Consider the following 7,449-nt stretch of genomic DNA (forward strand, 5'->3'; position numbering starts at 1 on the left):
AGAAACAAACACAAAAATTGTAATAATATAATATAATTTATATTATTAAAGAAAAAAAAAAAAAAAAATAAACGTAAAATATAAATTGTAACAACTTAGTCGTTTATAACAATAGTCCAATAACCGTAATTACCAGTGTCATAATGATATACTAATTCGATGATAGGAATAATCGTTAGGTAATTCGAAAAGTAGAATGGGTGAAGGGATTGTAAAGTGGAGGGGCGGAGGGGGTGGGAGGACGAAGGTGAGGTATAATATTAACGAATGAAATTCTAATACGAAAATCGTTTTTGGGGCTATGATGATGATAGTTCCCATTGGTGGGATACACGAGGACAATTATTATTATCACCGTCAAAGAAATAATAATTATAACGCGTGACAGAGAAACGATTGTAATAACGATACCATTATAGGATGGCAAAATCATTCGCCCGTGGCAATCCGTACCACAACATCACCATTCAATTTTAATCATATTAATAATAATTTACGCTTTGTTGCTCTACCATGTAACATGGATCTCGGCAAATTAACGATAGCCGCTTTGGGACTGGCCATTCGATGATAAAGAGAAAATTGTATTCGCGGTCTAATTTATGCGAATAATGCGTCACACGTAATATGCGTGACTTCTACACATACACATACGCATACATTTTACATTTATATATATATATGTATATAGATATTATCGAATGAATAAAACGTTTGATACCAAAAGTAAAAAAAAGAAAAGGAAAAAACGTAGCAGTAGGCGGATATTTTTCATTAGGAAAAATACCGATTTCATGTAATCATCTAAAAGTGAACTAAATTATCTCGTTATAATATATTTGGTTTTCTTTTTCCTTTTTTCTCTCTCGTGATTCTATCTTTAGATTTGATAGTATTATATATCATAGTTACTATTCTAGTCGGTGCAACCCTCGTGTAAGCAAGCCCCCTTGTCATTAAAACTGATGATGTCATAATAATGCTCGTTCTAATTCGATGGCAAATATCATAATCGTGGTTAGTTGACCAAGATACACGAGTTAGATCAAAATTATCTTATATTTATCTTTTTCTTTATTTTATTATCGACGATAAAATGTTTAAACTATTCTTTAAATATTAATTGTTCGTTCGATGTTGTTATTATTAACTGATGGTAAAAAAAAAACCCTCTATCATTTTTTTCTCTTTTGATTAGAAAAAATTTTCAATAAAAGAAAAAAGAAACAAAAAGATTCGTAAAAGTTAATTCGATTCGATAGTTAAATTGAATCATTGTTAAACAACGAGAACAATCTTTTTTATTTCTTCGTTAGGTTGTAACGTTAAATAGAAAATTCACAGTAAAAACAAAAAGAAAAACAAAAAAAAAAATAAAAGAAAATAATACATAAGCAACGAGGAAAATAACGATGACTTGCCGTAAATCAGACAAGGCGCGACGGTCACGACTACTATATATTTTTTTTTTTTTTTTTTTTTTTTATTTCTACTACTATATTATAAGAATCGCGAAAAAGCTCAGCAGTCTGTGCTCGTTTACCGATGACTAATCCCTGAGGCGAGCTTTTTGTGACGGTTTCCTTTTGATCAGTTCGTTCTCCAATATGAACACCAACATAAATGCCTTGGTGTTTATCGTTACCGGTTAAAAAGTAAAACCTAACAACCATCAGGATAAAAACGAACTATAAAACAAACTACGATTACTACGATTACCATAACAATTTGAAGATTAAGTTTCTTTTTTACTAATTTATTGTCAAAAAAGTATTATAATATTGCAAAATAATAATAAGAAGAAGAAGAAGAATGATTTGATTAAACGATTATATAATAACAATTATTTTAAGATTATATTTGAGTGTCGGTGAAAATAATTACAACGATGGTAATAAAAAATGACTTTTCTTTTTCCGTCTTAGAGAATATAATTAACAATTACAAATTTTTCTAACAAACTAAATAACGATTGAACATTAACGAATAATGATTGTACTACGATTATAGGAAACATAAACAACGACAGCGATAACATAAAACGCGTTCATTCTTTTAAACGGTTGTTGTTTTTTTTTTGTTTACGGTTCGATTTGGTCTTATCTGTTAAAGGAAAAATAAAAAAATGAAAAAAAAAAAGAAAATAGAAACGAAAAGATTAAAATGAAAAAAAAAAAGAAAAAAAAACCATAAAATTATTTTACAATGACATTCGTCGTATTTTAATGTACAATTAATTTCATAATCAATAATATAAATACGTTAAGAAAATATTACTAAAGATAATGAACAAAAATGTAAACGCGAATAAGAAAAAAGTGCGGAATTATAAAAAAAACATTTAAGAAAAAAAATCGATTAACTTTTAATTGGTTTATTATTTTGATAACTAAAAAAAAATCAATATCGAAATAATAAATAAAAGAAAAAGAAAATATAATTAGAAAATAAAAAAAATTCTTTTTTCAATCCACATCCAGTTAATAATACGAGTTAATATAGACTTTTTTTTTCAATCGATATAACGTCAAAGTACTCCATTCAATTGCAAATTTAAGTTGACGGAAATAATGTTGATTTACTGGGAGTTATTCTAGCGCGTTGTTATAACGCCGATAACGTTACAAAGTATCGTCATAGTCACATACAAAATTAACGTTCATTTTCGAAGAATTATCAAGACGAATGATTGACATCCTATTTTTTTCTTTTACTATTTTTCTTTTTTCTTTTTTTTTTCTTACAATCCGAGAACAAATGCGTATAAAATTGTATAATATTATCTAAAATGTAATTCGAATTAAAGATTCATGTCCGGGTTTCTTTTCCTTTCGTTTTTAATTTTTTTTAATTTTTTCTTTAACATTTTAATAACAAATATTATATTAATCCTTTTTTTCTCTTTCTTTCTATTTTATTTAATAAACCCCCTACCCCACCTCTTTTATTTTGTGCTAATTTGTAAAGAATTTTCCATACGAAAGATTACTTTTCTTTTTTTTTTTTTATATATATATATCTTTTTTAACATTCCAACAATGAACAAAAAATTATTTCACATTCTCCATTTCTCTTTCACTCATTTGATCAATCTATCTATTTATCTATCTATCTATCTATCTATTCATTTTGATTCTACTTCAGTTACCCGTTTTTTCGATGCTATTCGTACTCTCGTTTTAATACTTTGAAAAGTACCACTTATGAAATTAAAAAATCGAGCTTACACTGGAAATAGAAAATAAAAAAAAAGATAGAACAAGATAAAAAGTTAGATAGGAAGAGGTAGACAAAGTGATATAGAAAAATTTGGGAAAAATGTTGTCTTTTATGTATCGATTCGTATTATCGTTTTCATCGTCATCGTCATTGTCATTATCGTCATAATCATAACTTTACATTATCTCACAAATTTTTCCTAATCGATAAAAAATAAAATTGCGATTTTTAAATGACGTTTGGTATCGGATATAAATAGAGTAAGATAAAAGATGAAAATTTTAAAATAGAATACTAAAAAATGTTCCTCATTTCGAAAAGAAAAAAAAAAAAAATAAAAGAAAAATGACGAATAACAGGAATTGAGAAAAAAGGGGAACAAAAATTGGCGGGATGGAAAATATTGCGATCATTAATGGTATCTCTGTTTTGTTCGCACTTTAACATTCCTTCTTTCTCCCTTTTTATCTTTTTTTCTTTTTTTTTAATTCTTTCTCTCATTCTGTTTCTAAAAAAACGATCGCCGGGATCGTTTCGTGGGAAAACCACTCGAGACGATCTAAAATCACTTTCGGAGGGCGCACGCAATCAAAACGTTTCCCGGTTTTGACTGTCTACTCTCTCTCTCTCTCTCTCTCTCTCTCTCTCTCTCTCTCTCTCTCTCTCTCTCGTGCGATGTATCCGTTACTCCATTTTTTCGATCCGTTTTTAGCTTTTTCATTTGTTCCCCCCCTCCCGTATCCACCCAAACCCTTCCCCCTCCCCCACCACAATTTTCCATATGCCATCGTCAATAAGCGTAACCAGAAAATATTTCTCTTTTATATTTTTCTCTCTTCCCTCTTTCCTTTATTTTTATTTATTTTTCTTCTCTTTTTTTTTTGATTTCAATTTTTTTTGCAATTCTTCTTTTTTCATTTCAATCTTTTTTTTTTTTTCGCGCAACATTTCTTTTTTTGTTTTCTTTTTTTTTTTTCTGTTTTTTATCATCATCGTCGTCGTTGTTACTCTCTACTCGTATCGTTTCGTGGTACCACAATCGGAAAAACAACAACCCCTGCTGTTACTATTACCACTATTATTATCAACGTACATCCCTACACGAATACACGCATACATAGATACGAACATACGCATATATATATATATATGGATATTGAGATTGAACCAATACAAATGGATTGTATCGAACCATTAACAGTGAAATTTGTCGTGTATGGTAGTAGCATCACACACATGGTATTCGTTTAATTCAATCGGCTATCGTTGTGGACGAAGTTAAAGAGAAATGGAAAAAAAAATGAACAAGAAGAGAAAGAGAGAGAGAGAGAGAGAGAGAAAGAAAGAGAGGAAAGTGACACTGAGTTTATGTGAACATATAACTATGAATATATATATATATATGCATGTATGTATGTATATATATATATATGTTTATACCTATTATGTATACGATTATTATTATTATTATATATATATATGTACGTGCATATGCTACTTACATACGCAATAGTTTGACGCGTGTTAAAACATGCGTTCATCGCCATTCGCATAATCGTGACGTGTCGTTCATTAGGAACATTTATATACTTACTTACTTACATTAAGTTTTTGCGCAAGAGTATGCGTTAGCGTTGAGTACATCGACTTAATAGCCTCTCATCGTATGACAAACTCGACGGTTTCGAAGTCTTATCTCTCACGATTATGATTATAAATCGATAAACCGTAAAGTAAGAACGTGCGAGAAGACATGCTTATATTAAGCGTAAACTCGTGCGTGCTTCCTTCTCTCTTTTCATATAAATTCCATTTTTTCCCCCCCCCCCTCTTTTTTTTGTTTCGTTCGTTAGTTAGTTAATTTTATTTCGCAATATTCATTTCTTCCATTTTTTTTTCTTTTTTTTCTTATACGTATCTATCTCTCTCTCTCTCTATTTTTCTATCTATCTTTGTCTTTCTATCGGTTTTAAATGACTAGGATGTTGATTATCGAACAAAAATTTCGACAACTTTTTGATTCGTTGTGTTTGTTGGTTATAATAAATATTATTGTGACGTGTTAACGTAGTATATCTTGATTAAATATACTTTTACTATCAGTGTTTGTGTTTGTTTATTTGTTTGTGTGTGTGTGTACGTGTTTGTGATTATGTGTATTTTTGTTTGTTGCTTGTTAATGCATATGTTTGTTTCGTGCACGTATAAGAATATATGTATATATGTATGTTTATATATATATATGTAATTATTAAACGGAATATTTAAACCCGATAATCGCGTACCTCTTCTCTCGTTTCTCTTTCTACCCATTTATCAATGTTAACGACCTCCACCTCTGCCGCCTTTGCTGCCGTTAAGAGAATGCCTTCGCTTATTAATCAGTCAAGAAAATGTTACACAAAAAAATACCACGTACTCTCTCTCTCTCTCTTTCTAATTTTCATTTTTTCTTGATTTTTCTTTCCTTTTTCCCTATCATCATCTCTAAGAAGGGAAGAAATGAATTTGATTATTTGTGGAAAAAGAATTATAAATATTGTGTTAATTAATATATGAAATGAATGATAGTAATATGATCTATCAGAGATTGTATGGATTAATGAGGGTATACAAGCTTTTGTAAGATTTTTTTCGTCATGATTAAGTTCATAAGAATGAAAGAGAGGATACGAAAAATTCTAAGACGGTATAATAAAATGTGGAAAGATTATTTGATATCATAAGAAGTTATTGAACGAATTTGTTGGATCGATAGAAAAAAATATGAATAATAAATAAAATCAATGAAATAAATGTGATTAATTTTGAGGGTGAGGGGGAGGGGTCTTAAAGAGGGCTCAAATTGTTTTTTCTTTATTAAAGAAAGAAAGAAAAGAATTCTAAGTAAGAAAAATAAAGAATACAAAAAGAATAAAAAAAAAAGATATTTATATTGAAGAAAAAGAAATTAATGAATTTGTACGATTGATAGGGAAAATAATGTAAATAATAAATACAATTGATGGAATAAATATGATTAATTGGAAGAAGGATCGGAGAGTGCTCAAAATATATTTTGTTTTTGTTTAAAAAAAGAAATAAGTAAAGAAGAAAAAGAAGATATTGTTTTAAAGAAAACGAGAGAACGAATGTGTTAGAGATATTGATAGAAAATAATATAAATAATAAATAAAAAATAAATTAAATAAATATGATCAATTGTGGGAGTACAAGAGGGATCAAACTTTCATAAGAATTTTTGTTTGTCTCTGTTTAAAAAATAAATAAATAAATAAATAAATAAATAAATAAAGATGGAGAGAAAATATTTCAAGATGAACGAGAATAGGAAAAAGATATTATTACATAAMWAAAAAAAARMAAARAAAAAWTRAAWWTRWRYGATWKATAATAATAGAAACTATAATAGAAAATAAATATGATTAATTCGAATGGGGGTTGAAAAAAATTCGTACCTTCCAAAGAAAAAAAAAGAAAAAAAGTCTTCTATGTATGAAATAAGACAAGAGAAAGAGATAGATAAAAAAATTATTAAATTATACAATAGAAAAAGATAAAAAAAGAAGTAGAAGAAGAAGAATAAGAAATAGAAGAGGAAGAGTAAGCTTGGAAAATTGTCAGTGCTTCCCGGAAAACAATAAGCCGTACGATTTAACGCGTAACGATCGTTAAACGCTCTCGGGCCTTCGTTTGTGCGTATACGCGTAGTTGTAGAAGAGTTAAAAGAGAGAGAGAGAGAGAGAGAGAGAGAGAGAGAAAGATAGGAGAAGAAGATGAGAGCAAGTGAGTAAATATGTGAAATAAATGTGTATGTGTTTGAAAAAAAGAGAGAGAGAGAGAAAGAGAGAGATGTGGTGAGAGTGAGTTAGTGAGTAAATAATAAGTAAGTAAGTGAATGTATGTGTGTATATTTGTGTGTGTGTTTTAGAGAGTGAGAGAGGGAGAACACCGATATAAAGTTAGAGTTAGAGCACGCGACCTTCAACGAAACGTCAAACGACGTCCGCGTAGTGTTTAGCGTGCAGGGCCGTATTAACCGAATGAGAATATAGAGACTAATTTATTACGGATTATCGGTGGTTCGACATTACCAACAACGACACGTGCTACGACCACTCTTATCGTTCATTGCTAAGTTATGCGCTAATGCGAAGTCACAGAGAAGGCAAATATACGTCTTTTATTTTTTTTTTCTTTTTTTTTTTTTTTTTTTTTTTTTTTTTTTTT

The 7,449-nt window shown here is 29.1% G+C and overlaps 1 protein-coding gene across 3 annotated transcripts in view; it reads right to left on the reverse strand.

The window, feature by feature from the left end:
- LOC106791065 (sal-like protein 3) overlaps positions 1-7,449 on the reverse strand; it is a 62,303-nt gene that overhangs the window by 48,734 nt on the left and 6,120 nt on the right. The window lies entirely within an intron of this gene.

This window comes from Polistes canadensis, unplaced genomic scaffold, assembly GCF_001313835.1.
Source record: "Polistes canadensis isolate GaletaPanama2010 unplaced genomic scaffold, ASM131383v1 scaffold_283, whole genome shotgun sequence".
In the NCBI taxonomy this organism is placed as follows: Eukaryota; Metazoa; Arthropoda; class Insecta; order Hymenoptera; family Vespidae; genus Polistes; species Polistes canadensis.